The sequence below is a fragment of the Ictalurus punctatus genome, chromosome 29, assembly GCF_001660625.3.
Source record: "Ictalurus punctatus breed USDA103 chromosome 29, Coco_2.0, whole genome shotgun sequence".
NCBI classification, from domain to species: Eukaryota; Metazoa; Chordata; class Actinopteri; order Siluriformes; family Ictaluridae; genus Ictalurus; species Ictalurus punctatus.
The window spans coordinates 11,553,514-11,576,607 of NC_030444.2; positions in this window are offsets into that span (position 1 = coordinate 11,553,514).

The following is a 23,094-nucleotide window of genomic DNA, read 5'->3' on the forward strand; positions in this document are numbered from 1 at the left end:
TCCAAAGAGATAATGACATGAATTTAGCAATTTTCTGGCGTTATGTGGAAGACTATTTACCCTTTACTGCACTATGTAGCTTTGTTCCCTGACACTAAAAGACATGGCTATGACTGTGTTTCCATTTATTAACCACTCCGTTAACACGTTACATGATACAGTCCAGACCGAAGGATCCTCAAAACGTTTTTTCAGTTCTATGGAAAAACATCAACATCACCTTTAATATTATTTGATGGAAGGATATGGAAGGATATTGAAGGGTATTGTTGAAACTTGTGGTGTTGACTGCTGAGGGCTAAGATGTCTCAGCATTTATTTGGACATACTGTAGCATTCTCTCCATGGGGATAAAATAAGCACTGCATGATGCGAGAGAGTGCAATACAGGAACTTTTTTCCCCTCACGATATGCCAAGTCTTTCACATATGTCTTTCGATATGTTTTGAGGTATTTGTTATGAGATGCAAAGGAAACAAATCAAACTCAGTTCAATGGGTTGGTCTGTCTTCCATTAAAGATAGCATGTACGTCCAAATTTTTACATATGGTACATCCCCACAGTTTAGATGTAGTTAATTGTGGAAGTGCAAACTATTCAGTGTGTTTCGATTGGAGTTTCTATTCATGATACACATTAGTACACTTATTTACACAACAGGCAGAATTGCTATTGTAATACACTTCTTACAGACATAATTACCAACATAACATTTGATGGTAACTCTATGAAAGTAAATCGATAATTTTATATACTCCTAGTAATTGTAGCCTGAAGGATGGTATGATACTAAAGCCTTTAACATGGTTATTAATTAAATAGACATTGGTCTCGATGTCTGTTATGGCAAGCGATATTAAAGGCTCTTTCTAGAATGGTATTCGAACTGTGTTTATTACCCATGAATTTACAGTTTCATAAAAAATCCACTTACTTCCACATTGAGCACATTTATTGAACCATTTTCGCTGAAAGGAAGTAGCTCTGTTTGTGTTTAAATCACGTCTGTTTGGTTGGTAATAAAACACTAATAGTGAAAAGTGAAAGCAATGAGAATTGAGAGGTAAAATGAAACATGATATTTTGCCAATTTGTAGTTCATAGATTCGAATCATCTATGGTATGTCCATAACTGTGTCTTACGTGATGACCTGGCCTGATCTTGACACACTTCTAAAGCTGTTTACTCTTGCTCAAATTCTGCTCCGACGTCCTGCACTCCTGACTCATTTTCTGCTCTTGTGGATGGTCCCACATGGTCCCCCAAAAGAGATTATGCTCAAGATTCACCCTTGCTTCAGTGGAAAATCTGACCTGGGTATTGTTAGATTTGTACCAAAGAGCTGCTGAAGTAAGCCTTAAAACTGCCCTCTGCTCATCCTAGGTCTCATACATAATATATTAAAACTGAACATTGACACACATAGCACCCTTTTACACATGTATACTGTAATGATGAATAATCTGACTATCCGTTGTCCTGAAGAAAAGAATGATTTCCCTTTTGAGGCTGGTTCTTCTTCATCTCAGTCCCCCCCCCCTTTCCTCTGGCTTGCTTATTAGGGATTTAAATCTACATCCACGTTTCTCTAAAGCGGCTTTGTGACAACGTCTATTGTTAAAAGCGCCGTCCAAGTGCACTATTTTGGACGTTTTACTATATTACACTATATTACAGCCATCGTTTCCAAAATGGCAGTGCCAAAATTCAACAATCCCGCTCATTTTTATGAATTTCTCATCGTTCTTATACAGAACTGTTTACACACCATTGCATTAATATGACAAAGTAAATACAGAAGAGCCATGTGTCAACTCCTCACATTCAAGACTTTCTACATCATATTTATTTAAACCTGGAGAGATTCCCATATGTCTGCATATTTGGGCTTAGTCATAATCTTGACTCATTTTGTCAGACTATCGATAGCATTTTCGGAGGCCTTCTGTCATCCACCCTGCAGTCCAGTGACTGTAAACAGCCCGGAGCAGGCTGTAAACTGAATTTGAGTGAGATGGATGACAACAAATCGGCATCATCCTACTCCAGAAACACCAAAACGACTGTTTACATAGCTGTACGTGGAGAGACAGTCACTCGTTCATTCATATTCATTCATGGACTGTGAAAGAGTGTGTGTGAGTGTCAGGGCATACTGACATAGCAAAAAAAAAAAATGTCTCGATTGAAGCTCCTCAGATGCGAGACCAGTTTTTCCGCTAGCTCTTTAATGACCAAGGTCGGGTGTTAAGTGAGTTAAGCTGCTCCCTGAGTGGCGCTTTTTTCCCCTTGAGCTGGTCTGACTGTGCGTTTTAACACACTCATCTGTCTTTATGTGAAGACACATGAGTGTTAAGAGTGGATGAAAGGCAGCAGTCAGCGACACCGAGAGACTTAAAGATAATCACTGCATTCCCTCAGGAACTGCTAGGGAAGAACCTGTTCCTACCAGGATTCAATAAAGGGTGTGTGTGTGTGTGTGTGTGTGTGTGTGTGTGTGTGTGTGTGTGTGTGTGTGTGTGTGTGTGTGTGTGTGTGCGTGCATCAGAAGGTCGGAAAATCAAGCTGTGACTGCTAGTTGCAAATACATCCCAGCTGATCCTGGTGTAAATTTATTATCATCCCCTTTAGATCGATAAAACACATGCTTAGTGGATGAGTAAATGTGTGTGTATGTGATTGTGCTTCTTGTAGTGTATGGAGATTTTTTTTTTTTTAGCAGTAAACCTGTATAAATTGGTGTGAGTAGAAATCTTTCCCATCTGTTAGCTCGTGTGTCTTTTGGATCAACTTCGATTTCTTTAATGGAAGAATAATGCACACGAAACAGCAGCACCACGCCGACCGCCTCCACCTCCACCTCCTCCTCCGCCTCCGCCTCCAGAAACTTAGGCACAACATGCAATATACTGGATAGGAATAAAAATAGCATGATAGCAAACAAAAGTTTGATTTGAATGCTGTGCAAGAGGATGAAATGCGCCTTACATAATAACAGAAAACAGTCCGAAACAGCATTTTATTTTTAATGCAAAGCATGACAGCTGTGGGATTTTAAAGTCTTTTATCTTACATAATACATACCTTAAGGACGGGGACGGGGGGGGGGGGGGGCAAACAAACTAGCACGTTTCACCAAATATCTTCCATCCGAACAACTCTTCAAAGTAAATACAGTACAATGTTTTGTTTTTTTTTGTTTTGTTTTTGTTTTTTAAATCCTTTCCTTTATTTTTAACCTTAGAATCGTATGGTATAGGGCATGCTCATCTGTGTACTTGAGAAAGCTGGGACACGATTCTACCGAAGCTGCGTCCGGAGCAGAATAATGCTTTGTGTTACACAAGAATGTCATCATACAAAGCACCTTTCTCTGTCTAGAAATAGATCATAGCATCCCATGTTTGGAGTTGAATGTGGTTTGCAGCAGTAAGTACAGAATCTGATTCAATTATAACAATAAAGCATGCAGATTGTATCATGTTTGTTATTTCTAGCTTTAAAACATGGATTTTGCACTGAAATAACTACGAGGTGTCAGGAATTCTTTGTGTTTGCTTCAATGCTGCTCTGGCTCCTCCTTTTTCCACGCCCCTTTCGTTACAGTTCGTGTAATAAAACAGTACACCTTGTTAGGACCGTAAAGCTACTGTACTCTACTACTTTTTGTGTTGGGTTTCTTTGTCGTGAGTTCCTTGCAATCCTGTTACTCAGGCTGTACATCATTCTGGAGTGATCGTGACTTACTCCCGACCGCCTCAGAAAGCTCCATGTTTTTGTCATGATGGTCTCGCTTTGTATCGGACGGAAATAACATTCGGAACTCAGTTTAACGGGACTTTTCAATGCTGAAATCTTTTGTTGTTGTCGTGCAGTCAGTGATACTTATGCAAACAAGGGTGTGAGACTCGAGTCTGGTCTCCAGACGTTTTCTGTATTGATTTGGATTTGTCTGGAGAATTTCATGGCCGAGATGAGATTGAAGTAAAGGCTTGGTCGTGAAAATGATCCGAAGGGTTTTGGTATCAGTCTTGACTCGGATTCACTTTCATTTGGATTCAATCTCGGCTTTGCCTCAAGTCCTTTAAGACTCGATCTTGACTTGGTGTTTGCTCATCCTGGTTTTGAGCTCTAGCTCTGTGCACAAGTATCACACTTTAATAATCAACTTTCATTAGAAAATAAATCATTCGATTTCATTTAGCAGCCACAATCCACTTAGTCTGATTGACCAAATTTACAAATTCAAATACACTAGCTGTGGACTTTGACTTAAACTTATGTTACCTTTAGTTACAATTTACTAAGACTAAGCGTAATGTTACTATATTTCATACTTGAACTTCACCGTAAAAAAAAGGCAGCGTATAAGATCTCAGACGTAAGCGTCTTTGATTTTCATCACTTCGATTTGGAAGGACCCGACCCAAAGGGCGTGTCCACCAAAGACCCAACAAATGTCTACAAGGGGCGTGTCCATGTCTTCATCACTTCTCAATGGATCAAACGGCTACTCATCGTTCCTTGCTTTCTACAGCCATGTTTCTACTTTCAAGATCTTTGTTTCTGTCATTCTTTATTCCCAGCTCTAGTTTTAAAGCATTCGTATAATGGTGTGTTTTGTTGTTTTAACTACCCGTTTTTGACCTTGAGAATGGCTCTACCTCTATTAACTCTTTTTGTTTTTGCTGGAGGGAACTCGGGTTAAAGAAGATCGCTAATGAAAGTTACATCCAACTGATTTCCATTGAGATTGAATCACGATTGTGAAATATGCAGAGCTGTAATTGATATTTTTGCCAGTGGATCATCCTCGCCTGCATATCGAGGGTGATGTAGTATAGTTTCTGGAAAGCGGTCCAGCCTGTCTGTATGTTATCTGTACATTCGGTCAATGTCGATGACTAGCTTCCATGATAAATGTAGGTTTTTCTTTTCTAGAAGCCTTCAATGTGTTGCTTCTAAAATTAGCTTGTAGGTTGCCTATTTCAATAAGCCTTCAAGAGTCAAAAATGGGTTAAACAGTCGGTGTGGAAATCAACCATTTTTTTAAAACCCTATCTTGGACAGTCACTCCATACGCCATGTGTTTAGTCTGCAGCTCATAATACATTGCTTCAGATTCAGCATACGTCTCTTTTAACATCGTCTTTTAACAGGCGTATTTATGAAGCTTTCACCATCCAGTCTTGAACATGGTCTTGGTAGGAGGTATGTCTTTCACGTGACAAACTCTCGACAAAGGGGTCTCTCACCCAACCGCGGTGTGAAACTGAGACAGGATGACGGGAGACGTGTTTCCTCATGCCGACGGCAGATACCTGATTCTAAGTGATCTCTGATGTGTGTATGCGTGTGCGCGTTATGATATCTGTGTACTTAAAAGAGGCTCCTGTGAAGTTTGCAAGCGCGTGTACCGTTCGAGCGTCTGATCGCGCTGCTCAAGATTGTCTCAGATGGAGAGTAGGTGTGCTTTTTCCCTTTCAGGTGAATTCTGTCAGGCTCATGCCAGATATAATTGGTCTTTCGCCTTCAGCGCAGACACACACACACACACACACACACACACACGCATCAGCAAACCCACACACACACACACACACACAAAAGTTTCTTAACTTGTGTCAACTTTTTCAATTATTTCCCCAAAGTAAAGGTTGTTTAGCGATGTATTTTTACATGTCACCAAATCATTCTCATTCAAAACCCACAAGCGACAAACGATATACATTTAAAAACAGCACACCGGATCAAAATCAACTCGTTCCTTCAGTTTTCCAAGGAGGTTTAAATGAACTCCAAGGGCCGTGCAATTCCCAAAGTCGCTCCTTATTATGTGCTAACGGTTAACCTTCGTCTCGGAGAGAGCGTTCGAAGCGGCGCGCACTCCACCGTGTCGCAGCTGTCTTGATTTGTAACCTGATTTACAGTGCTCTAACTCCCAGCCAATCTCTGCCATATTGCTAAATCAATATGGCTGTTGACAAATGTTCCTGCTGACAAACGAGGCACCGGAAATCGACTGAAAACATTCGGCCAGGCCCTGCTTAACTCTCCATTTGTACGTAGCTGTGTGAGGACGTTTTCTTCATGTCCAATGCCTCTCATTCAATTAGGGTCTGAGCAGAAACCCTCCGCCTCCTTCATCCATTCTAAATGAGGACACATGTCACCGATAACGCTATGGATGATTTTTATTATTTTTTTTATTTATGAAATCCACAAATTGCCAGCATGAGAAAATCTAGCAGAGGCGGTTCAAGCTGTGTCAAGACAAAGGGTTAGAAGGCGATACATAATATAAACGTTTTATTAAAGGGTAGAGCATATAGCCTAGAAGTGTTTTGAAAAGAACGAAACCTATTGTAAGTACTCATGTTCCTGCAAGTGGTTCTTTGGGTTATTAGCTTAAAAGGTTCTTAGCTTTATAACAAGCCTCTCTAAAATGGAAAATGGAAAGGCTTCTTGCACATTAAAAAGGAAACTTTTTAATGTGCAAGATTTTTTTTTTTAACAGTGGGTGGTGTTTTTTTTTTTAGACATGTTGTATAGGAAATAGTTTGTATGTAGGTATTAAATACAGAGATGGTTAAAGTACCCATCTCCCCTCCAATTGATGTAATTGCTGCTCTAAATTGTGCGTAAGCTAAAAAAAACGAAGAGGCAGGAGCGACGATCATCGCTCACGGTGAGTTCATGAACCCGTTTTTTTTTTTTTTTTTTTACTCGACTTCCTCTACTCGACCACGTTGAGATGTTTTCATTTAACGGTGCTTGGAAATGGAGCGATGAAGCTCATACAGCTGCTTAGCCAGCAGAAGCAATTAGACGAGCTTAAACCCTGACATGCAGAGTGTAGAGGCTTGGAGACTGATGGTGTTAATGAGGAGAACAGAAGTACTGAAACACGGGTGCTCCGTCAGAGAGGAATCTCACTGGTGATGCATTCAAAAGCATGATGAAATCTATTCAAAATGGGGAATGTTGGAGCTGATGGAAATTGGAGCCAGCGGTGACAGTACATACTGTCTACTTCCTAACACCAGCTAACCCGAATATTAATTGACATCTTGTACCTGGGGGCATGGTTTGCCTCACATCTCCAGCGTTGAGGGTTGCTTCGTGGGTTTCCTCTGTGTACTCCAGTTTCCTCCCCTCACTCCAAATGCCAATTTTTTAATTGTGCGTTGTGTGTGTGTGTGTGTGATTGTGCCCTGCAATGGGTTAGCACCCCATCCAGGGTGTCCCCCGCCTTGTGCCCCGAGTTCCCTGGAATAGGCTCCAGGCTCCCCATGACCCTTTGTAGGAATGGATGGATGGATGGATGTTTTACCTGTTTAATCATCTTTAAAAAGTCTAGAACGTTCTCTTCCATTCACCCTGGTTGCAAATGGGTTGTACACGAACAATATAAAGCCAAAAAATCCCCCATCTTCCGTTGTTGTTATATGCTAAAGAACGTTAGCATGATGATGTGATGGTGTGATGATTGTTATTCATGTTTATTATATGTTTGATGCTGAAATTGGACTGTGATAAATAATAATGTTTGTCTGATAAATGATCAAATTCAGTAATGAATCTTAGCGTGTTATGAAGCATGTCGATGATGGAAGATGTGATGGGGATGTATGATTATCATAAGCGCTTCATGTCTCAGGAACTCCCAGAATCCCTTCTTCACTCCCAATTACATCCATATCCATCATTCATTACCGTCGTTCCCTTCTGAATCGTACATCCATGGTTTCTTTGGATCTCATTTTCTGTTTTTTGTTGTTTTTGTTTTTGTTTTTGCCCTTGAGCTTTATGTCTGTCTTTACTTGCTGTCTTTTACATGTTGTACAATTTGCCCCATGATAGAGTTATTCATAAACATGTGTTCATTTCAACTTTGCCTGACAGTGATGGGGAAGGATGCTAGGCCTAAATGAAACTTGATTGATTTTTCACATCTGATTTTCAGTGAGGTTTTCGTTAATAGGATTCTTTAGTCCTATACAGTTGTGCTCATAAGTTTACACACCCCTTGCAGAATCTGCGAAATGTTAATAATAATTTAAAAACAATAAAATAAGAAGGATCATTAAAATAGCATTGTGGTTGTTGTTGTTTTTTTATTTAGTCCTGTCCTGAATACGCGATTTCGCATAGCAGATGTTTACATGTAGTCACAATAATAACTGAATTTACCAGTTCAAAGGAACCCGTTCGAAAGTTTACACACGCTTGATTATTAATACTGTGTGTCGTTACCTGGATGATCAACGACTGTTTTTATGTTTTAAGTATGCTTGTCTATAAGGTGGGTTGAGCGGACAGTCATCAGACAGACTTCTCAGCAGGGAAGTGGTTCAAATGCTGCTCTATGCATCCAGACGAGCTTGAGAGGGAGAACTCTGTCACACTCATCCTCTCTCACTCACTCTCTCTCTCACCATCTTACTCCTCCTTTCTCTCTCCTCACCATCTCTCTGCTCTCTCTCTTCCAGTCTCAGGACCTATCTGTCTCATTCTCTCTCTCTCTCTCTCTCTCTCTCTCTCTCTCTCTCTCTCTCTCATCATTTATATGTGGGAATATGACCAAGGCTTGCCCTCTCTCTCTCTCTCTCTCTCTCTCTCTCTCTCTCTCTCTCTCTCTCTCTCCCTCTATCTCCCTCTATCTCTCTCTGTCTCTCTGTCTCTCTCTCTCTCTCCGTCTCTCAACCTCTCACTCTCCCTCTCTCGCTCTCTGTCTCTCTCCTCTCCCTCTCTCGCTCTCTGTCTCTCTCCTCTCCCTCTCTCTCTCTCTCTCTCGCTCTCTTTCTGTGCACGTGCACATCAACATGAGAGAACCGAGAGAATGCCTGTGAATCACGACTGCACTTTAACAGGACGGTGCAGGTGTGGGCGTGGTCTGGCATGAGTCTGCAGTGGAACTGAGGTGTTTGGGGATGAGGTAGAGGTGTAATGACTAACACGGCACACCTGAGCCATGTCGATCCATGAATATAAATGTGATCTTTAACCGTGCCATGTGCACAATTCTAAATAAAAAGCTCTCATGCACAGTAATGCTGGGCGTTTGTGATATCTAAGCGGCGTACTGCTGAGATTGTTTGAGAGGATGAATTGATGTTTCATGAAATACAACAGCTTCTTCAGCAGCAGCTATTTTTCTCCGCAGGAGAGCGTGATTTTGATCATTAGGGGTTTATAACACTATTTAATGTTCCTGAAATCTGGCTTCTGTTTTCTAGCCCAGGTGTTTCTCGCACTTTATTAAGAAAACATTTCTGAATTTGAAGCTGCAGAGAGATGGAATATCCTGAAGGTATAGACATAGCAGAAGAGTAGCACGGTAAAATAAATAAATAAATAAATAAATAAAAAAACCTTGCTAGCTAATTTTCTCTGCAAACCAATTAAATCTTCTTTTTTTATGGGGATCATTCTGGTAATATTAATGTATAATTTTGCTTTTACTACATTGGCTAAAGTGAAAGAGAACTTTCTCATAAAACGAAGATAAAGTAAATGAGCTAACACAGACCTGCTCGAGCCGATAGTGGCCTCAGGTTTAGCTTAACATTCATCCTTTATGTATTCTTCTAATACTGAATGAATGAATAATGAATGGATTGCTCTTTTTGTTCTAACTGACACCTTACGCTAATGCACATAATCATCTATTTTGTCTGAAATTAGTCACGTAGCAGAAGATGTTGAATTTTGAGAAGCGTGATGAATGTGCCAGATGTTAGTATGTTTTTATTTGGCACTTTTTACATTTTCAGTATAAAATCAGATTCAGTGCAGTGTGAACCCAGGCTGTGATTTTTACAGCTGTATCGTGAAAAAGCAACGTTGTGTCTTCTTTTCTTTCTTTCTTTCTTTCTTTCTCTCTCTATCTCTGCACCAAGACGGAGCTGTGCCCCGGGTTGTTATATCCCTCAGAAACTTAATCTTGCACCAATTAGTTTCAGGCCAAGAGGCAAAGACCGGACGTTCGGAGTCTTTCTTTGGGGAGTCCTGCTTACCTCAAAAAAACTGTGCTTTTCACACACACACACACACACACACCATGCTTGCGCCCTTATAAGTCCATACTGTACTCCATTCTGACACCTGAAATATTCATGCAGTTATGTGACTCCTCCATGGGGGTGGCTAATTGGGTTGCACTTACATATCGTGCCATTTACATCAGCGTGGATGTGTGCGTCTGTTATCTCTCTCTACTAAGAACAGCATTTCATCTGTCACGTTAGCAATTAGAGTGGGTACAGAATGAGTTGTTGGTCGGGATGTGCATGAATAACAGTGTGTGTGTGCGAGTGTGTGTGCGTATGTTGTGTGTGATGCAAGGACGGAGGCTGATACATCTGTGTATCTGCTTGAGCAGTGAGCCATAGCAGATATGTCATTATATATCCATGTTCACACTCCCTCCAGTCACACACACACACACACACACACACATACGTACACTGTGCTAAACCAGGCGGCATTACTAGGTCTTCCATCAAGACGCAATAGAGCTCAGGCTATTTTTGGTCCTGTTGAGCATATTTATAATATTACTTAATACTTACTGTACACCTAGAATACAATAAAGGAAATTGCAATAGCGTCAATACTTATAGACGAAGTTTGTGAATCGCTCTTGTCGGTTTACATCATGTTGTTTACTTGTCACTGAGACGTTCTCTACGTTAACCAAACACACACACACACACACACACACACACGCTTGTATCCAAACTGATTTGACTTTGGGAAATGTAAGCGATGACCATCTGAAATGTGTCTTAGGAAGGTTATTTGGATAAACTAACAAGACTTGTTTAAGCAAATGTTTAAGCAATGATCTGCTCATAGCCTGATTCACAGCCATTGGCAGGATGCCTGATGCTGATCATGTGACTAAAGTCAATGTTATCCTTTGCTTTTCTATGAGGCCATACATACAGTATGGTAGGTGTTTAACATATACGTACAGTAGGTAAAGGAAATATCCGACTTAGTGTTTTTGCTTGGTGTTGGATGAACTTCCATTATTCCCGTGAGACCTTTTCGGATGTCTCGGGAGGACACTGCTAGCGTAGTTAGTCAGATTTGCCTCCTGAATGCTTAAAAGCAAGAGTTTATTCTCTCACAGCATTTTCAGCATCATACAGTATTATTATTATCGTTCTCCCACTGCAGCATAACTGCGTCATTGAGCAAGATGTCTAACCTCCAACTGCTCCAGGTGTCACATTCAGATCTACCACCAATCCATGAGCCACCATGAATCAACAAACCAATCCATTTCGGGTCTCATGAGGCAGCTGTGGCTGGAGGTGGTAGAGCGGGTTGTCCAGTAATCGTAGGGTTGGCGGTTCGATTCCCAACCCGCATGACTCCACATGCCGAAGCGTCCTTGGGCGAGACACCGAACCCCAAGTTGCTCCCGATGGCAAGTTAGCGCCTTTCATAGCAGCTCTGCTACCATTGGAGTGTGTGTGTGAATGGATGAATGAGACACAGTGTGAAGCGCTTTGGATAAAAGCACTATATAAGTGCAGACCATTTACCATATTACATCGCTCTCACTCACACTGTCTATCGATCTCACCTGTTTCCTGTCAACCCTCATTTACCTCCATGTGTTTATAACCAGTTCACTCACCACCAGTCTCTGCCAGTTACACCCGTCTGCTTCCCCCGCGTGAAGGGCCGCGAGGGTTATTTAAAAAAAAAACTTATTCCGTTACAGTTACAAATTACTTCATAAAAAATGTCATCAGTAACGGAATCCAAGTATCACAATATGAAATTCATGTCATCTGATTATTTTCGGATTACAACAATTCCAAAAAAGTTGGGACGCAGTGTAAAATGTAAATAAAAACCGATTGCAATGATTTGCAAATCTCATAAACCCATATGTTATTCACAATAGAACGTATCAAATGTTTAAACTGAAGGAAATGTACCATTTTATGAAAAAATAATAAGAAAAAAAATTTAATCGTAGGAACATGTCTCAAAAAAGTCGGGACAGGGGCAACAAAAGGTTGGAAAAGTAAGTGTTACTTTAATAGAAACATTTTTCAACTAATGTATGTCTTGCTGGATATTGTCTATCTTATAGCCTCAGTTTCTTTCCAGATTTACGAATACACTCTACCAACGCACGTTTTTAGAGATGAATGTGAATCACGTCGTTATTTCACGCTACACGTGAAGTTTGCCAAGGTACGTTGGTGGTAAATTATTGCCGTTTCCATTGCCACGAGTGGTTGGTTAGAAATTGCTCATTTAATTCGAATCGTATTGACAGTTTTAATTACTTTTTTGGGGGGAAGTCAATTATAATAGCTTAATAATTTCAGTGCTTCGAAATCATTTAAAATGTCATTTGTGCATTCATGGACTTGTCAGATATTTCAGACTTCACCATGACAGGAAGAGGAGACGGTAAATCTCTTATCTGTCAGAATGAGACATTTACGCCAGCATGAATGAATGGGAGCCCACGCACACACGTGCACACACTCACACACACACACACACACACGCACACGTTTCTGTAACTCAGGTTTCTGTAAGTGGGTCATGGCATGCTTCCAAACCAGAGCTTTGTATGAAAGTAGATTTTACAACTCTGGATAATTGGATCCACAAAAGAATCCTGTGTTTATTAAACATTTCTAATTCTTCGCGAATGAACAATGCCATAGTGTTTGTGCGAAAAAATTAATATCCCACGCTTTTAAGCGCCTGAAAACGTACGTCTGAAATGTAAATAATTATTTTGCGTGTATACTTCCAACTCTTAATTTAGCATTGCCCTCTCTCTCTCTCTCTCTCTCTCTCGCTCTCTCTCTTTCTCTTTCTGCCTCTGTCTCTCGCTCTCTGTCTCTCTGTCTGTCTCTGTCTCTCTCTCTCTCTCTCTTTCTATAAGAGGGATGATGACTCCACTTAAACATAATTACCAAATTACCGCACAGCTACTCTGCTGAACACACAGGCAGACACTCTTACTCTGTTAAAAAAAAAAAGATCCATGATATGCAAACTGAATATAAACCATGGAGAGTACGCTCTAAAAATTCCGTTTTTTAAGCATTTTGGATCACATGAGTGTCCTTGTGTAAGAGGGTTTAGTGAAAAAAATATATATATATATATATTTTTTTTTTCCAAAGAAGTCTGTTGAATAAATCTCAGTCATGTTCTTATATTAGTCAGAAATATGTATGTGCTGTTTACACAATTTACACAACTCCGCCCAGCAAAGGCCATAAGGGGAAAAAAATGATTCCAAGATGGCCTTCATCATAAATTTACAGCAAGGATCATTAATTAGTTTTGACATGGGGTCAAATTCCTATGCTGTAAGCACACACACACACACATACACACACTTTCACAGCAAGAGAGAGTACACATAAAATACTTAGAAAATATATACAATTCCTGCTATTTTACTCAATTATATCAATGTTGGTTAAAGCAAATATTTGAAAATGTCAATCATTAATGTAATAGATTTTGCTTAAGGTACACTGCAATGAAAACAAGATATATCCTGTAATGTAGAGCTTCTAGACAGAAGCCCTTTCTCTCTCTCTCTCTCTCGCTCGCTCTCGCTCGCTCTCCCTCTCACACACACACACACACACAAAGAAAAACATCCAAGCCCAGCACTTTTTGGGCATAATTCGGAAAATTTTCAGATATTTGGCACAAACACAAGACAGCTTATCAGCCAAAGAACACTTGGTGTTACCCAGGGTGAAGCATGGTGGTGGCAGCATCATTCTATTGAACTGGTCCTCTTTACCTGGGACTGGGGCTCTAGTCAAGATAAAGGGAATCCTCGATAGCTAAATGGATAGATATGGATAGATAACTATTTTGGTTTCATTCCGTTACATCACAAAAACCTGCAGTTTTAATAGGTGTGTGTAGACGTTTTATATTGACTTTTTATTTAACTCCAGCCTCAGTATAAAATAAGCAACAACAACAACAAATATTTCTACTACTATTTGTGTAAATTTGTGTAAAAATTTCAACATATGCCAATCCAAATACTCCTCAGAAGTCATTTACGGCATTATCTTTTAATCTTCAGCCCTGTGGAACATTAAAGGACACGTGAGAATAGCAAGAGTGAGAAATTGAAGAGCGCTCTGGATTTCTCTGGGATTTGGTGGGCGGTATGAATAACCCGGGGCTCAGCGTCTCACGCGGAGTTATGGTGCACGTCCTATCGACGTGTCATGGGAGCTCTATCGTGTTTCTTCATGTTCAGTGATGCCCATGGCTTTTAGGAGCGAGCGTGTCTGGGCTACTTACAGAAACTCACCCTGGCTTCCTGTTACCTCTGATTTCATTGATTTATTACTGAATCATGGTTGGTACCTTCTTCTCTTACTCGCGTTTTGTTTTTCTCTCACCTGTTCTCTTGTCTGCCACTTTCCCTGTTTCTCTCGCTCTTTCTATCCCATTCTTTCCTTTTTCGCTCAATCCTGACTACCCTTGTTCATTTTTTTCCCTTTCTTTTCCTGTTGAATTCTTGATTCTGATTGGTCAGAAGGTGTTGATTCATTTTCTAGAACGGCAGCTCTGACAGTAGTGCAAGCTGTAAATCAAATCAAAACAACCTAAGCTTAATAATAAACAGATCTGATAAATGGTTATAAACTTTAACGGACAGCTGTATAATCATTGACTACGTTTACATGGACGGCAGTAATCTAATTATTGACCTCACTCTGAGTAAGATAATAATGTGATTAAGGTGTTTACATGAGTCGCTTTTTGAATACTCCTGTCATGTACCCGTTTTACATGTTCTAGGACATAATTAGATTAACAGCCCGCGTCATTACGTCACCGCGCCACGCCGTCCGACGTCCCTCCAGAATTTCACGCATCAACGTACAGTTCGTCTTCGTTATGGGATTGTATACAGCTTTTTTTTTAACGAACGCTTTAAGTGCAGGTAATTATTTGTCATGCTAATTCGAGTACGACCTTAATCAGATTAAGGTAATTAAAAATTGCTGTTTACATGGTAGTTTCTTAATCACAGTATTGTCTCCATCGGGTTAATAGTGGATTATTGTTGTCCATGTAAACACACTGAGTGATACGGTGAAAATGTCTATAAAGAGAGCACACTTTGTAAGGCGGTACGATTTCCATCCATCCATCCATCCATCTTCAACCACTTGCTCCTTTTCAGGGTCACGGGGAACCTGGAGTCTATCCCAGGAAGCATCGGGCACAAGGCGGGGTACACCCTGGACAGGGTGCCAGTCCATCGCAGGGTACAATCACATATACACTCATACTCTACGGACACTTTAGACACGCCAATCAGCCTACCATGCATGTCTTTGCACTGGGGGAGGAAACCGGAGTACCCGGAGGAAACCCCGGCAGCACGGGGAGAACATGCAAACTCCGCACACACGGCCCCAGACCCTGGAGGTGTGAGGCGAACGTGCTAACCACTAAGCCACTGCAGTACGATATATAAAAAAATTTTAAAAAGAAAGACAAAAAAAGAAAGACTGGTCATGGAGCTACAATTTATAGATGATATAACGCAAGCGATTACAGGAACTATATTGTTTGATGCATTAAATGTAACTCTACATGTCGTATAAGAGCAGGAAGACACTCCAGGACGTGCCGTTATTCAAAAATATGGTGTTAGCAGTAACTTCATGGTGTTAGCAGTAACGTTGCTTTGAGGTGGACCGTTCCATCATTGATTATTTTCCGATAACCGCCTGCACTGTTATGTTTTATCCTGTGCTATCGCTTGTCGTTATTTGTTTGTCTTTCTCTCTCTCTACATAATTTCCTCATTACAGAGATAACGCCTGTTATCAGATTGTAGCAGCATGAGGTGTGAGACGTGCGTGTACAGAGTGGGCATGAAAAGTAACCTAAGGACCTAAGAACACATCCATAATTACTAGGTGAGAGATATAGACAGTGAAGATGAGCAGGTTGTGATAGGAGGCAACACTGATCTTTGAGTGCGTGCGTGTGTGTGTGTGTGTGTGTGTGTGTAGGTGCTCTGCAGGAGCCAGGTTACCTTGAGGTCAGAACCAGACAAGGCTGCAGAAGGGCTCCTTTGACTACAGCCTTCACTGTCTGAGGCTGTGTATGTGCTTTTCAGGCTGCGTATACTCATTTGATGTATCTATACACACGTACACACATTTTCTTTTTTATTGACTCAACAAAGCAACGTAACCGAGATACAAAGAATGATTTACAGATGCCATTCTTTGTCACATTAGGAACTCGGTAACACTTTAAACCACATTCATGAGCATGAGAAGTATAGTTTATAAAGCTGGGGTTTATAAAGCGTACCCTACGTACCTTATTGCACTATCTACAGTACTTCTCAGTCCCATTTCAGTACCGCTTCTTATTTATAAAGCCCAGCAACATGACTGATCTTAACGCCCTCAGATTAAACGTGTTCAGAGCGTTTACATTCATAACACTTTTCGGAAGCACTAGGTGTACCTTTTATATGTAAAAACAAACGAATAACTTGCAAGATATGGATTTTTTTTTTTTAAAAAGGACAGCAAAACAGTATGCGAATTAGTTAACTCATAATGATAATTGTTTTCTCTTTCATAAGTGCTCCAGCATTGCTTTAGAGAATACGCTATAGTTATATGGTTATGAATATGCAATAAAGGCACTATGTACCGTAGGTTCCCGTTACATAAAGTGTTACCAGAAGTTCTTAGAACATTTCTCAGGTAAACAATACAAACAGATCGGGATAAGTTAGCAGAAGAGTTCATATTTATAAGTATTTATATACAATTTAGTTTTAGAAAAGTCTGTTCAGTATAATTCTTGATGAGACATGAGCTTGGCGTTGCACTAACGGTATTATAGACGGTAAGTACATCACTTTTTTTTTTTTCCCCCTGTACATTATTATCTGTCTTTATGATGATTTCTGTTGTTAGTTATATTGGCAGATTAATTTGGTAGTTTGTGTTGCTTTAACAGTGCTTTTATATGAAAAGTACAAAAAGGGAGAGAAAAAAAAATGAAGCAGTAAAAATGATGTCCAGTCACAAGTTACTTTAAAAAAAATTTACTTAATAATAAATAAGTGTATAGTAAATGAAAAGAGTGTGATTTAGTGTAATATTGTAATAATATCATTATCATAGAAAAACAACAACGGCGTTTTAAACACCGCAGATCAATTGTGTATGCACAAAATAATCTTTATTTTTGTTTTCTATAAATATATATATATATATATATATATATATATATATATATATATATATATATATATATATATATATATTACATTTTTTATATTTATATTTGTTATATTTTTGAATATTAAATTTTTTAAATATCATTATTTATTTATTTATTATACTAGACTATGGTAGGGGACATAACAGAGACAGACGTGGATAAATAAATAATGTCATATTAGATACACGGCATATTACAAAAGACTTCACAAAAGAATTGGACACACACGTGGGTGCGATGTGGAAGGATTTCATTCGATTTCATACAAATCAAGATGTAAGAAATGGTACAAATGCTATTCAAACCCATAATCCTATTCTCTCCAAGAAAAATAATACCAAACTGTATTCCTTTCCTTGTTGTTGAAACTTTTGTATGCCTTTTTTTTTTTTTTTTTTTTTAAATCTGGAGCCATGGATATAGTGTACCTTTACAAATGATTTAAGGTACAATAACCTTTTCATAGGAAGTGAATCCAGTTAAATATTAAAAAATAATAATAAAAAAAAAGAATCCAGATGAAATGTTCTTTACAGCTAAGTATTCTGGGAGTTTTCTGAATGCTTGCTGCCCAGACCGCGTTCTTTGGATGGGAAAAAAAAAACAAAAAAACAATGAAAAGAAATTCTTTTAGAGTCTCTTCAAATTTATAGCGCACAGAGGTCGTAAACACTGCTGCCACAGCACGAAGAAGAGATTTTAGACAATCTCCACCGAAGCCAGATTTGGAGCTCAATCAAAGGATAATGTCAATAACAAACCCGGAATGGAAATCAAAACCCCAGAGCAGGCATTATGTTTTGTAGCTTAAGGCAAATGGATATTGAAGTAAGAGTGAATATTTATGCCGACACTGAAATATTTATCCGTGTCTAAACACTGCTGCTTTCACCGAGCTGACTGAGTCTATGTTATGTGCACTGTAGCAGAAAGAGTGTCATTTCCTGACATGGACATGACTTGATACAGGTTCTTGGGAACACAGGATGCCAGACGGCCTTGCAAATTTTGTTGAGTGCTTAACAATCAGCTGCCAGTCAATCTGCCACCGGAAAAATCTCAGCCAGCATTTCATAGCACCAATTCAAAAGCTGGAAAGTTGTACAGACTAAAGCCTTTTGAATAAGGACAATGTTTCTAAATAAATGTGCGATAATATGTAGTGCACTCAGCACTGAAATATGACCTGTTTTATTTATGATGTGCATAAGAGACAAGCAACCACGGAAAGAAGATCGTCAGGTCATAGGGTTTTAATCTAATATCGGAATTGCATTGCTTCCTAATAGAGCAAGCAAAAAATAGTTTGTGTCTCTCACACAGGAACCATACTGACGTTAACGATAAACCCAGCTAGTACTCTAAAGGCGTTATGTATAATAAAATATTTGAGTATGAGTAAAATCGCTAGCTGAGATTCTACCGGAAATACGTAAGCAGCGTCCGTGCATAGAGTCTATTGAGTTCTCTTTGACCATATTTTGATGGGAAACTAGTTGAGGCGCTGATGACGTGAAATGAAAATATTAAATAGCAATAGAAAGATGTAATAGTAGTAATTTTTGTTACATTTATGTTGGAATTGGTTTGTGAAGGTTAAAATATTAATTGAACGGCTCAGTGTTGAGTTTACAATTGTAATTTTACAATCTTTTTTCAATTTAGTTACTTTCTGAACTCGGCCGGACTCGACTCGGACTCGGCCATTAAGCCTCTTTTGGACTCGGACTCGATCGGTTAAGGACTTGGTCTCGACTCAAACTCGACAAAGGTGGCCTCGGACCCAACACTAGTAATTGTACAGTGCTATGGTATTCTGTGCAGGCAATTAGCATGTGATATTGTAAATAAAAAAGCCAGACAATAACTTGCCGCATATACCAAACACATAAAACCTGAAATCGGCTTCTGAGACGAGTAAATATTCAATTTCACCAAATCAACGACAGACATCGCGTCCATCGATTCCACCGTGTTTTATAACTGACACGCCCCCGACACGGAGCTGAAAGAAAATCCTGAGTTTCTAAAGTCGTAATTCCGACTTTCATGCCCGTTCCACTCGTCAAATGCGATCTTTCCGACATGACTTGAACGCACCATTTGTCATAGTGACAAAAATGAAACAAGTATTATATAATAATACACCTTCGTAATCAAAATCTCTGGTGACAAACTGTGATGGCATTTTTCTCGACAAATAAAAACGAAACGTCGTAAAATTGCCCGTTTAAGTATAATGCAAAGGTGATTATACAAGAGAACGAACTGGGATACACGGTACAGTGAACGCTGCTTAACACATTTGCTTTTTAAAGCTTAACACTTGTGAAATGTTTTTGTGAAAGTTGTACAGTGGGTAACATTGCTGCCTCACAGCTCCAGCTCAGGTTACTGTCTGATTGTAGTTTTGCATGATCTCCTCATGGGTTTACCATGGGTTCTCAGGTTTCCTCCCACCTCCCAAATGCACTGGTTCCTCTATATTGCTCTGGTGTGAATGTTAGCACCGGATGTGAATAAAATCAGTAAAATGCACGTAAAAAAAACTTGTGCGCAGGATTGGAGCGGATCATTTTTTTATTCGATGAGAAAACGAGTGAATAAACTACGATGGAAACACATTAAACGAATAAATTCCTGGACATACGTTAAAAAAAGTCATGTGACTTTTCCTCAACAAATCGTGTGATTGGATAATTGGCACAGAAATATCAAAATGGCGGAGATCGAGGTACGCCTGTTTCCCTGGAAGATTCTGTTCTTTCGAACGCAACGGTCTAAATGTTTTAAGCGATATTTCAATTTTTTTTTGCATAAGGTAAATTCACAACTTGGATGGAAACATAGCTAATGTGTGTCCAAGGTGTATTCCGGCCTCACAGGCAGTGTTCCCGTTATAGGCTGTGGACCCATCGATACCCGATGCAATTACTGATGATGGATGAAATTAACGAATAAATATTGACTATAATTAGCAATAACTGAAGCAAAACTATTATGTTTTTGTGAACACACAAAAAAAAAGACTCAAACTAAACCCAAATCTACTGCCAAAATTTATACTGACAGACATGTGAATGGTTAATTTTCTGCTTCTGCTTCCCTAAAGCCACTTTTCGATAAACATGTCGAATGAATCGAATTTATTTATTTGTCATGAAATTAATAGAAAAACGTGTCTTTTCAAACTCTGCTGACTTTCTACAGAGCTCCCAGCTTTCAAATTCAATTCATATTTGAACAAATGTCATCCTGTAGGTCAGAATCAGTCCCATCGAATGTCAGCTAGTGAGCGGAAAGGACGAGCTCGCGGTGATTCGATCACCAGCACACGAGCTGTACTTCATGTCACAGCGCTGATACGGTTAAGCGAATGGACTGAGAATCTGAGAATGTGAGCGCACACATGCGCACGCTCGCGGGACATTGACGAGTTTAAGCGGATATGCATTGGTTTTTCATTAGTTAGTCTGCGCGGGTGACATTTGCGACCTTCCGGCTGAGACGCCGTGACCTTTTTTCCTATCCTGCACAAATCGTAGGGTTCGCTACGAATACCTGACAGATGGGTCATCTCTGAAGCTCATCTACTGGATCCATCATCAGCGATATATATATATATATATAAAGGAAAAATATACAGTCTATGAATCATTAATGGGTAGTGGTAGCTCGATCAGAGTTCAAACTTCAGCACTACCAAGCCACCACCATTGGACCCTTAAGCAAAGCCCTTAACTCTCAACTCCTCAGACGTATAAATGAAATAAATGGTGTCAAAAGTCGCTCTGGATAAGGGCGTCTGCCAAATGCCATGAATGTAATCATTTTTAGGCGCATTCTTTGGAGAAAATTGTAAAAAACGATTTAATAAACAATTCAAGCAAACCCTGGAGAATGATCTATTGAGTCCACAGCACTGGTTTTGTGTGCTACAGCAATGTTCAGCACAACACACATGCACAGATCATGCTCATGCCTACAGACTGGGTTAAAAATAAACTGGGCCCGTGCTTATCCTCAGCCAAGCTTTATAGCAAAGAGAATAAGAAAGTAAGAGAGACAGAGAGAGAGAGAGAGAGGGAGAGAGAGAGAGAAAGAGGTGGTGAGGTGCGAAAGAAATATCTCGTCGAGCTGGAATCTTACTTAGATGAGCAAATGTATCTCATGATCACTATTTTTAATTCATAACGTACTAAACGTGCTAAGCCACTGTGCCCCCATGTAACATTATCACTTTTATATTGTATTGTATTGTATACATTGTATTGCTTTTATACTGTAGGTGCCTTTATGAACGATTTTAATCAGGGACCCTATTTTAAGGGCTCCAAATTCTCACCCCACCCCCCCCTTACCCCCCACCACCATCATCACCACCCCCTTCCCAAATTTCTTCTTTTTATTTGAAATACTCCTCATGTCCAGTGTAATGGCTGCCTTGATTAACATGACAGCATGATGAACTCAACGGGCCTAAGATGAGCTTCAATGCGAATGACGGATAATCGAAATGTACTACTGATAATTAATCAGTATGAATTATAACCAAAAATTACCGTGTCAAACCCAAATCCACGCCTCACACACACACACACACACACACACACACACACACTCACAGATGCACTAAAAACAAAATTGTTTAATATAAGTCCCGGTTTTCCATTTAGTTTTCACAGTTTTCAACAAGACGACTACAGAATTATACAATCACACCAACACTCCCATACAAAACAGTCCAATATTTCCCAGCTGCCTATTTTTAAATGGACGAGTTTATGAATCATTTACACATTAGATATTTAGAACTGTTTTGACCGCCCACACACACACACACACACGCACACACACACAAACCCACATACAATTCTTCTATCACTGTGTTGTGTTTTTCTTTAGAAAGATGTAAGCCTCTATGGTACCGCTCAACATTTTGCAATCAATAATACAAAAATAATGTAGTTGAAAATAGTCCGATGCCGAGCTACAGATTTAGGAGGAACATCTAACTTGCATTTACACTTATTCTTATTGACTAATACGCACTATGCACAAACAAAGGAATAGTAAACGTAATATTAACATAGCAATTAATATGAGACATTATATATATATACATATATATATATATATATATATATATATATATATATATATATATATATATATATATATATATATATATATATATATATAATTTTAATTATTGTCTATAATGGTCCATGATAGAAATATATATATATATATATATATATATATATATATATATATATATATATATCATGGACCATTATAGACAATAATTAAAATATAACAACAGAAACTATTCAAATAATACAGTATATTTATATGCTAACATATGTTCCGCGATCAGTATATATGTGTGTGTAGTTTTTCATGTTTATGTTTATGCCGTATACCACACAGTTTAGTCCACTAAGTGCTTTAACACACTCTTTTTAACAGTATAGCTTATATTCATGAGCTCACTCAGGTGTGAAGGAGCATGGAAATGTAATAAAAATGTGCAGAAAAGTGTGACACTGGAGACTGAGAGAGAGAAAGAGACTCTCTAACATTATGCAAACTAACCTCCAAGTTATAAATGTCCAAGAATTTCAATCCATTTAACTTTAATGTGGGGGGGAAAAAAAAAAAAAAAAAAAAGTTTACACGAACTGTAAGTATAATAAAAATCGAATCGAATCTAATTATCAATAAATGTTAAAAACGTGATTAGAAAATATGTGGCGCCAATGAATTTAAACATTAAAACCCTTGCCC